This window comes from Astatotilapia calliptera, unplaced genomic scaffold (assembly GCF_900246225.1).
Source record: "Astatotilapia calliptera unplaced genomic scaffold, fAstCal1.2 U_scaffold_18, whole genome shotgun sequence".
NCBI classification, from domain to species: Eukaryota; Metazoa; Chordata; class Actinopteri; order Cichliformes; family Cichlidae; genus Astatotilapia; species Astatotilapia calliptera.
In genome coordinates, this window is record NW_020535707.1 from 275,883 (window position 1) to 287,532 (window position 11,650).

Genomic DNA, 11,650 nt, shown 5'->3' on the forward strand with positions numbered 1-11,650 from the left:
AGTGCTCTGTAGTATAAAGCACTCTGTCAGTGAGCTGGACTCTCCAAACCAGCAGTCATCGTCTAACATCTGCCTTCTTCAGCTGTAACCGTGTGTTTCTCTTGTAAACTTGGCTCTGATCATATGTGCTGTAATATTCCAGCTTTGCTTCCCGATCGTGCTGCACAGTCTGCACATGCTGGCCGGCTCCCCCAAGCTGAGAGCAGTGAGACTGCGCCTCATGACCGCTCTGTGGAAAAAACAGGTTTGCAATAATAAGGCATCACTATAAATGTCATATTCATGTGTTCAAAGCTTCTGTTTGTCTTTGATTGTGTGCTGCTTTGGTCATGTCTGTAAGGACCGGGTCTACCCAGAGCTGCAGCGTCTAATGAGCCAGCAGGACAGCAGGGTGGTGCTGGGGAGGGACGCCCAGTGGGAGCAGATCCTGGCCAGGGCCGCCTGTGTCAGGGACATCTGCAGAGAGAGGTGGGTCCTCCCATACTTACAGAAACAGTGGGCACTTCCTACATTCACTGGTTCATTCATTCAGTGGACTTTGCATGCACAGTGCAGACAGTGTGAGCTTCCAACACCAGGATTCTTCATCTTCCCTTCTAATGAGTAATAATCACTGACTGGACTCTTCATAGATGTTTCTGCTCAGCAAGCTGATGAAAGTTCAGAAAAATAGAAATATTTGTTTTTTCAGTCACATCACATCAACTTTGCTTGTTAAGATAAATTAATGCACTTTGTAGCTTTCCAGTGAATGAAGCCTCAGCTCGACGCTCCACTGAGTCCCTGTTTCTCCAAAAATCAGCAGGAGTCCAGTTTTAAATGTTTCCGTACAAATGTCCAGAGCAGCTACACGTGCGTGAATCCAGAAGGATCAAAGTCTTACAAAGTTCAGTTCAAACAGAGAGACTGAGAGGCAGCTAACTTCCTGTCTCTGCCAGACTATCAAAATAAAAGCATACATTTGAAGCAAAAGAAATCCAACTATGTCAGTCTGTAAGCACTGCTTCCCATATAATACAACTCTAAGCAAGTGAGCCTTAACTTTATACTTTTAACCTTTAACCCAAAAACTATGTTGATCATATAAACTCCACAAACTGCATCCAGGCTCCTGCACACGTCCTTTACATGTTAGCTGTTAGCTAATGCTTGTCAGTTTTTGTGAACTGGCCTTTATGTGTGTTGATGAAATAAAACGATGATTTTATTTGATTATTTCCTTTGTTCTAACCAGCTGGTGCACACTGTCCATCGTCCTGGGGCCTGTTACGCCTGCTAACATGTACATGCAGCTTTTTTAGCAGCATTAGTGAAAACCTGGGAAACCCTCTGGATGGATGCTACAGTACAAATTTAGCAAATCATTGAGCTGTTTCGTTGTTTTCACAAATGCTTACGTTTGCTTTTATTGTAAAACATTTGCAGCCATAAGAGTTTGCAATGATAAGAAGCTGTGTTTGGCATTTACTTACTTACACGTGTCCTGGCACTTTTAATGCTTTTTTCTTAAATAAAAATGGTAACAAAATTAGAAGAAACACATTTCCCACTTTGTTCACGCTGATGTGTGTGTTAACCAGGCCTTACCAGCATGCAGGGGACATGGTGGCTAAACCTCCTTAGGAAACTCAACTCCTTTGGAGTCAGCACACCCATCATGATGACTTTTTACTACGCCTTCCTGGAAAGCATCATGACCTTCTCCATCACCTGCTGGTCCCACTCCCTCAGCCTTCATACAGGAACAGACTGCAGCATCAGTGTGCTCTAAAATCATTGGCCTGCCTGTCAGAACTCTGGCAGGTTTTCATCAACAGGCCCTTAGACACGCTGCCAAAATCATCAACGACCCCTCTCACATTCTTCACCCTGCATTTCAATGGCTCCCCTCTGGGCGACGCCTCCGCTGCATTTCCTGCAGGACTGAGAGGAGGAGGAGCGCCACCTTTGTCCCCAAAGCAGCTCTGCTTTTTAACTCCAGCTGATAAGAACATTTCCCACACCAGAAACATAAACTACACTCTTATACCAACACTTTACTCACTTTTAGTCACTTACAGTTATTTATTCACCTTCAGTCACTTTAATTTTAAAACTGTATAATTTTAAAACTGTATATTCTGTGTATTTATTATCTCACTTTTATTGTGCTTATCTTCAACGTCATGCTGCTCTGTTGTATGTTAATTGGCCCTTGGGGATAAATAAAGTCTCTCTGATTCTGGTCTTGTTTTTTTTATATTGGTAGTTTGATAGGTTTCGTATTTGTTTTCTTTTACATCATATTAAAATGTATAAATATATAGATTTAAATATATTTGTGTATTCATGTCTGGATTGTGTTTGGTTTTCTTTTATTTATTTCTGCAGTGGTTGTTGTGTATTACTATTTAGATTGTCTTTTTTCCATTATTGTAATTGTGTATAAAGTTTGATTTGAATGAAAGTTACACTCAAATGCTTTCAGTGTTGCTGTGTTGAGTGTTTTCATGTTTAATGTTTGTATGGAAGACACAGAAAGACATTCGGCTAAAGAAATCTGTGCTAGAGGGACTTTAAAAGATAAATAAACAGAATGTAAATAATGATGTTTAGTATTTGAGATGGAAGCTGTTTCTACAGGATCCTGATGGACACTCAAAGGTTTATAAAATGTTCTCATTAGTTGTTTGCAGCAGAATATCAACCGATGTGAACCAAAACAACAAAAGTGTGTGAGACTACAGATTCTAGAATCAGAACTGCTGATTTCATTACTCTGAACTTTTAAAGGCAGGTTTTGTATCTGAGAGCAGGGACACTTGCTGTGTTCAGTGTGACTCGTCTCTGCAGAAGGTCAGGGCTCTGATAGTTGCAGTTAGCGGGTGACTTACTGGGCAGGTGGATCCTGAGTGTCTGTGGGAGTCAGGGTTCATTATGGTCCTGGTTGCTACTGGAAATAAAGAAACAAAAGGAGGGTGTGTTGTTAAATGGTAAATGGTAAATGGCCTGTATTTATATAGCGCCTTACTAGTCCCCTAAGGACCCCAAAGCGCTTTACATATCCAGTCATCCACCCATTCACACACACATTCACACACTGGTGATGGCAAGCTACATTGTAGCCACAGCCACCCTGGGGCGCACTGACAGAGGCGAGGCTACCGGACACTGGCACCACCGGGCCCTCTGACCACCACCAGTAGGCAACGGGTGAAGTGTCTTGCCCAAGGACACAACGACCGAGACTGTCCAAGCCAGGGCTCGAACCGGCAACCTTCCGATTACAAGACGAACTCCCAACTCTTGAGCCACGATTGTTCAGGAAGTACAGACTGTAGCTCAGCAGGTAGAATTACTAACTGGAAGGTTGGAGGTTTGATCCCTGGCTGCTCCAGTCTGCACGCCACGGTATCCTTGGGCAAGATGTGGAACCCCGACTTGTTCTCCGATGCATCCATCATAGTGTCATTGTTAGAAAAAGAAGTGCTTGTGTGAATGAAGCACGCTGTATAAAATGCTTTGACTGCTCATACAGAAAAGCAGCTCATAAGAACTGGTTCATTTTCCAGATAATTCCACTATTAAGACAACAGACATTTGGGAGGCTTTCTCTGAGAGTAACACTGAAAGTCTTGCTGCTCCTCCACAAAATGAACTTCAGATTAAAGACACAGCTCAGCTAAACACAACTCAAACTAATCTACACTATTTTTCTTTATTACGCAGCGTTTTTATAACTATTTCCAGATGTTTCTAAAGATGAAAACAGAATTAAACTCCAGCCTGATGCGTTTCTGAGGTTCCTGACTCTGACCGTCCTTCCGTGGCTTTCGTGAATGTTGTGGCGCAGTTGATCGTCTCGAAGTTAAGGTAACGTTAGCAGTCTGTACTGTTTTCCTGGCTGACATCAGCTGTGTGCAGCTTAGTTTCAGCATAAATCTGCTTCGTTTTATGTGAGATCAGAGTCTGGGAACGAGACAGAAACAGTTGATGATCAGCAGCTGAACTCGATGTTACTGTGGATCCACTGACTGATGTCTGTAGGCAGCTTCTCCTGCCTCCATCAGTCTGTGGCTGTATGGGCTCAGATTGTGGTCATAAATATTTTGTACTTGTAAATCAGGATTTGTAGGTGGAAAAAGAATTTGTGTGTGAACTTAGCCAAGCAATACGTGTGAAACTCTGCACTCAAGTTTCAAGTTTCAAATTACAAGTGCGTCCCTATTTTTCTTCCTTTCATCTGATTGGCCAATGTCATGTCAATCAAAAATTTAACAATCCAATCAGAGAACAGGTGGGTTTGGCTATTGGAGGGGTGCTTTATGAAGCTTCAGGTCCTTGAAGGGAATAAATGCCCCTTTTCATGCCAGCCCAGCGTTTTCCTTCATCACTAGGAAGGAAAACAGTCTGTGGTGGTCCGAGTTTTGTGATTTTTGTGTCACAGGTTTACGTGCTTAATACAGGGAACTCCAGAGGACACATAGGACACAGTGACCCGCTGCACACACACTGCACACACACTGCACACAATGACAGCTGCAGAGTTTGTGTCTGATGTATTAAGTATGAAACACTGTTGGGTTAAAATCTGGTCAGAATGAATCCAGGTGCAGGTGTGTCAGTTTAGGACCACTGGACTAACATCCAAGTGCTCACAATATAAAGTGTATTCTGTAGTAACATCCCACATGGAAACGTCAACACTCAAACTCAAAATCTCTTTTTGTCAACAATAAAATGACAGCAGACCAATTTGAACAAAGTTGGTAAAAAGCTTCAGAAATTAGAAAAATATTAAAAAGTGTCTTGATGCTCAATCATCCAGGTAAGGGTTAGGTTAGTAATGCTGTGATTGCAGACATTCCCCAACTCTCTGTGAATGGGACTCATGGCCATTGATCAGTGGTTGTTGATCAATGATCATGACCTCCCAGCCATTGTGCAAATGTCCTGTTTATAAGGTTGGAAACCTGCAGTCAGCTGAGACTGAAGGAGTCACCTGGATGAGTCATGAAACGTTTCTCCCACTGAAAACATCCAGATGAACAGAATCAACTTTTGGGGATTAAAACGTGTCTGAATTAATCAGTGGGTGCTGAGTGGGTCAGTGAGTGTGTCGCTGGGCTGATTTGTGTTTCCTCTGCAGGTGAAGGTAGAAAGTGTGTGTGAGCTGATGTGAATTGAGCAGCATGGATCAGTGTGAGGACAGAGAGGAGGGAGTCCCTCCCTCTAAAAGCACTCTGTGTGGGGAACATGAGAGCCAGACCAAAGCTCAGAGGTGAGATGACCATCTCTAACTGTCCATGACTCTTCTCCATGTCACAGCTCAGCACTCACATCACTGCTCCATCATTAATCACAGGAACCAGCCTGGACCTCCACCCAGCTCTGTGTCCTGTAAGAGTGACGTGTCTAAAGATGCCATCATTGAGTTTAAAGACTCTGCTGCAGAGAGGTGAGCTGTTAGTAACAAGAACTCTCTGATTTAAATGATTTTGATGTTTCCTGGTTTCTAAAATGCATCTCTGTAGCAGAGCAGTGTCTCCAAGGACACACAGGCTCAGCTGTAACTGTCAGTTTATCTGGTTTAAGACACATTTGGACTCAATTGGCTGTTTTTAACTATGTATTTTAATCAGAGGTGTAAATCTAGACCTCACACATCTGGATCCTAAACTATGATAGAAACAGCTGCTAGCAGTGGGTAGTTTGACTTTGATACGCTGCTCTAGAAAGCAAACAAAGGTTTGTGCAGCTCCTCTTCAGAAAAGTGTTCAGAGAGCAGCTGCTGTATTAGACAAAGGCTCGTCGTGTGAGCCCAGATGTGTGTAACAGCTGGATGAAGGAGAACCATCAGTCGCGTCTCCATCCCGCCTTTATTAATGAACTTCCTGTTGCTTGCAGATGACAGGAACACAAAGTGTTTGTGCCACGTGATGCTGCAGGATTTGTTAACATGTCCATGATGGTAACATCTCCTGGTCTAACTGCAAACACATGAGCGCTCCTAACGGCAGCTATCACAGCCACACAGGCAGACTGTGTCTCACTGTTGCATTCAGGGACATTTGTTTTCCTGTAAAAAGCTTAACTCTAATCTAAGAGGACTGTTACTGACAGGAAACAGCTGCATTATCTGCAGTCTGTGTGATCACAGCTGCTTCAATCACTTTATCAGAGAATTGATCATTGAATAAAACATGTTTCTGTCTGCAGAGGTCAGAGGTCACAGTCTGCAGGATCCAGCTGTCCGTCTGTGAGGAGTGATGAGTCCAAAGATTACCCTCCACTCTTCAGTGCTGAACCTGGACAAACGAGGTCAGAGAACTGTGATGACTCCTTTACATGTTTGTGTTTTCCTGGATAAATATGACCAAAGATTCATTAGAAAGGTAAAAATCTTAGACTTTGTCCTGTAGCGCTGTGTGGCAGGCAGGATTGGACCCAAACACAACAGGATGAAGTCAAAGAGGCAGCTTTATTTCAGCTGTGAACATGCAAACAGCAGAAATAAGGAAACATAACTGTAGGTTTGCAGTGAATGAAGCCTCAGCTCGACGCTCCACTTTGTCCCTCTTTTCCTTCTCCAAACAGCCACATCAGGAGTCTCTGATGGAGTTTTAAAATATTTAATTACAAATGTCCAAAGATGGGTTCAGGATACCTGAATCCACAGTTATTAAAGCTAAAATAGTTCACAGGGTTTGGACTTTATTAGGTGACGAGAGAACATCAAAGTGTTTTTTATCTTTAAACAGTATTTTTATCACTTCAGTTGCTCTCACAGCCCTGTTTGTTATTTTAGTAAGTAAGTAAAGTTTATTTATTAAGCGCTTTTCATAGACAGGTAGTCACAAAGTGCTGCACACAGAGACTAAAATAAACAGTACGATAAATAGCAAAATGCACAATATACACAATATAGAGTTTAAATGTAAATTAAAAATATAAAAATGTAAACAGCATTGGTCAACAGAAAGCTTGTTTAAACAGTAAAGTTTTTAACTGTTTTTTAAAGGATCCCACAGAGTCAACCAAACGTAGTTGTAGAGGTCGACTGTTCCACAGCCTTGGTGCCACAGACTGAAAGGCTCCGCCCCCTTTCCTCTTCAGACGTGTTCTGGGAGCAACCAACAAACTCTGAGTCTGTGAGCGGAGACAGCGAGCAGCAGTGTATTTAGTGAGAAGCTTGGATAAATAATCTGGGGCCATTTAGTGCTCTGTACGTTAAAACAATCATTTAAAACGAATTCTAAAATCTATTGGGAGCCAATGTAAAGAACATAAAATAGGAGTGATGTGAGCTCGCTGGGTAGAGTGAGTTAGTAGTCTTGCTGCTGCGTTTTGTACAGCTTGGAGGCGAGAAAGAGATGATTTATCCAAGCTGGTAAACAGGGAATTACAATAATCTAAACACGATGACACAAATGCATGGACAATTTTTTCCAGTTCAGCTAAGGAGACCATATGTCGCAGTTTAGAAATATTCCTTAAATGAAAGAAACAGGAACGAGACAGAGACTTTACATGTGAGTCAAGGCCCAAAGAAGAGTCAAATATTATTCCAAGATTTCGAATATTTGGCTCAGCAGAAGAACAGAAAGGGGCAACAACTTGACTGATTTTAGAACATAGATCAGGAGGAGCTATGATCATGGTCTCTGTCTTGTTCTAACAAGGTAATTGTTAGAAAGCCAATCAGAGATTTGAGTTAAAGCCTGGACTAGGGTGGACAGCCTATCCAGCTGATGAGGCTTAACCAGAGCTCTTATGTTTCACTCAGTGCTCCCACCAAACACCTTGGAGGACACATTAGTGTGATTTAGATTTCATTGCTGTAAGCACCAGTCACACAAGCTAACCCATGGAGGCAGCAGCAGGCTTTGTGTTTGGTAAAGTCTGCTGGCTTAAACTAAGAGAGTTTAGTTTGTTAGCACAAAGAGCTGTCAGCTAAAGCCCCGAATGCACTTTGAATACAGACGAACTGAGAAAAACACTTTAAATACAGCAAACAGTCAAACTGACCACATGTTTTTCTGCTGATCATCCACAGCAGTACGTTTAGCATTCATGCTAGCAGCAGGCTATGACTGTTAGGGTTGCCAACCGTCCCTTAAAAAACGGAATCGTCCCGTATTTAGAAACAAAAGCACACGTCCCGTATTGAGCTAATAAGGGACGCACTTTGTCCCGTAATACAGTGAGAATCAAAAGTAGTCTATAAATGTTAATGGAATTAACGCTTTGTTTGAAAGCATAATTCCCAGCACCTCTCCTGCTTTGTGACCAATGAGCTGACAGCACACTTATGACAATTCAGATTACCGCTCATCTCATTGGTCGAGGAAAGGTCGCTTGCGGAGAAAATACCGGAAGACAACAGATGACCACAACAAGAAGCATGGCCAACAGGGAAACAAACGCCGACACTGCGGTGCAAGTCTCGGACGACAGTACACCTAAAGCTGGGCAGACACTGTGCGATTTTTTTCAGTCACGTTATTCAGCTCCTGCTCAAACTGCACGATTGACTCGCAGGGGTTAGAAGTTGGTAGGTCACGATGCAGGTCTCACACTATACCGCCCGATGCTCTGATGCGACCTGAGTGCTCACGCTGTGCCTCCATAACATGAAGGTTATAACAGAAAATCTGTCGCTCTCCCTGTCTTTCACTCACACAGACACACAAACCACCACCATCAACTTTGCTAAATTGCTAATGAAAAACATGATCAGGCAGCTGTGAATGAGCAGCAGTGTAAATCCAACTATTTTCACGTTTGTTGTGGTTGTGATAATTTTGTGATGCCACATCGAAAAGGCTCGGATGAGCTTTCCAAAGTTCTACAAGTTGTGCCTCCATCGCTTGTGTCCAGATCACACGCTGCACAGCCGTGCTGCTCCGTCTTTTTCACCGACGTTTACGTGTTTGCGCGTGAGCAGTGTGAGCGGCTCACGAGCGATTGATGATCGGGAGCTGCTCGAGGTGTTAATCGCTTCTCGTTACCCCACGTATACTACACGATGCACGATGAAGGCCAAAATCGGGCTGATCACCAAATCGGTCGCACGACTCAAAAATCGTCTCAAAATGGGCCAAAAATCACACAGTGTGAGCCCAGCATTAGAGCAGCAATGTTTGTTTCCCTCAGAGAAAGAAAAAAAGGCTGCAAAAGTACAGGGAGGAATGGGAAAAGGGAAACACCTGGCTGGGAAAGGTCACCATAAAACCTATAAAGCGCACTGCACTGTGTGCCGGCGCACTTTTTCCATAGGCATGCTTCTAATGGTGGGGGCACATGAAGAACATGAGGGGCGTGAAAGCTCGGGGAACCCTTAACCAATTTCTTGTCCACCAGGCCACGGCAGAAGCAGATATGGTATGTAAACACTGGTTTGTTTTTTAAACCCTCTGGTTAAGGTTAAAATGGGCATGTGCAGTGAATATCAGCGCTATGTGGCCAGAAGTGTGATAATATAATTTATTTTGTGTAATAAACAACTGCAAGGATAGATGATTACAACAAATAGATGACTAATACATAAAAGTAATACATAGATGAATAATGATGATGAGTTAAGATGCGTAATCATGGGAGCAAGTGGGTTTACAAACAGGAGCAGCTGATTAGCATTAGAAAAGCTGAAATAATACCTCAACTGAAGCCAATTGCACTAAATGCACTAAATGTGCACAGTTACAAGAATATTTTTCGTTCCATTGCTTTCTATTAATTTATATAATTTTAAGTTAAGCAGGACAGAGTTCTTTTAAAGAAAGATTTACTTATATTCTCAAAAGTTAAGCATGACAGTTTAAGAAAGAGACCTGTTTTACTGTGTTAATGTTGTCATTTTGAGCTAAAAATAAATGGCTAAATGATCATTTGTTTCCCATATGGTCATATCACAAAGAATATGCATCTGCTTAAATCAAATTCAAGTCAAATGGTTAAAAAATAATTTCACACACACAAAAAAGAGCTACCACACTGGGAAGGGTGAAGACAACTAGGTTGCCCGGCCCTGGCCACGAGGTGTCCCTTATTTATTTTTCAGGGAGTTGGCAACCCTAATGACTGTCCACTGAGCACCAACACAGGTAGGAGTGAGCAGTGATGAAGCAGGACTGTGGGCAAGTTTGAGCTACAATCCTATTGGCTTCTCAGTTTCTCCAAAGAAAAGGGGAAAAATTCTTGGTGTTGTGAAGATGTGAGTTGGTCTTGTTGTCGTGGAGCTGGAAGGATGCTGGCAGTGAGAGGCTTTTCATACAGTGTTCAGTAACAGAATGAGAAGAAAGCCACTGCACATGAAACAAGGTGCTCGTAGTGTTTGTTTACTGTGTTTGTGCCACAATGTCAGATCAGTTGTAGATTCACTTGCAGACTTGTCCAGTGAAACCAGTGCAAGTAGGGGAGACCGGGGATAGTTGTAACGTGGGTCAGTTGTAACACTTCCAATTTCTCCAATCAGGGCTAAGTTTCAAATGATGTGACTCATCCTGTACATGCCCAATTCAGTTCTGCTATCACATGTGAAAAATCAGCACATTTTATCAAACACAGACAATTTAACATGAAAAAAAGTAATTTGTATGCCAAAAAGTAAGTTTTTCTACTTTATTTCAATTTCTAATAGCATTATCTGCTTTGCAGTTAAACTCATCAAACTTAAATTGTGTTATTTGTATGTCTATGGGGATATATTCTGTGTAGGTCTTTAGTGCTAATGTTTTAGCCGTTGGCTGTAATGTTAGCTAGTTCATGGCTATAGGAGTCTGGGTCAGTTGTAACAGCAACAGTCTGGGTTAGTTGTAACAATAATGCAGATGTTACAACTTACCGCACTATTACTTTAACTTATATTAAACAAGTTGGGGCAACGACATCAGCAGAGAGACGTTCACTGGTCGCATTTGTATATGCGGTTAATGCCATTGGCAACACAATTCCTCCACTGTTTGTGTTCCCACACATACATTATGCAGACCACTGTGTCAGAGATGGACCAGTAGGAAGTACTGGTAGTGGAAATAAATCGGGATGGGTGCAAGAAACAGATTTCCTCATCTTTCTGAAGCACTTTGAAAACCACACCAAGGTAAGCCAGGATAAAAAGTAATGGAATTGCGATGCTGGTGAACAACTACATTTTTCCAGCTTCATTGTTATGTTCAAAATTGGTGCAAGAGTTGTAGGTTATAATGCCCACTGAGCCAATGAGGCCAAACTCAAGGAAGACCAACCAAAATTAATGAAATATTCAGTTGCACAAAATTCCATAATTTGTCTTTTTTGGGGGGTTGGAATATGTTCAAAAGTTAGATTTCTGCATTCTGTCACACACACACACAGCTACATAAATGGCTCTAAGTGCATTCATGTGTTGAATAAACAAAGATTACATGTTAATGTTTTGTCAGTACCCTTATTTCATTGTGTTACATTTCACCCCAGGATATGTTACAACTAACCCAGACTATGGGGTTAAATGTAACATTTCACTCTTTGTGTTTGAGGCCATACCATGCAATGGGTAATTGTGCTGCAGAGAAAATAGCTGCACTATTTAATAGCCGAGACATGTAAATACTTTGGATTACATTTTGAATCCACTACCTTAAACGAGCTCCAAATTACAGACAGAAATGTCAAAAATGTTACAACT

At 42.1% G+C, this 11,650-nt stretch overlaps 1 long non-coding RNA gene across 1 annotated transcript; it reads left to right on the forward strand.

The window, feature by feature from the left end:
* The first annotated feature begins 209 nt into the window (after positions 1 to 209).
* On the forward strand, positions 210 to 2,021 carry LOC113017669 (uncharacterized). The gene is made up of 3 exons (XR_003271545.1): positions 210 to 244; positions 341 to 468; positions 1,581 to 2,021. It is a non-coding gene; the product is annotated as an uncharacterized LOC113017669 (long non-coding RNA).
* Positions 2,022 to 11,650: the final 9,629 nt, after the last annotated feature.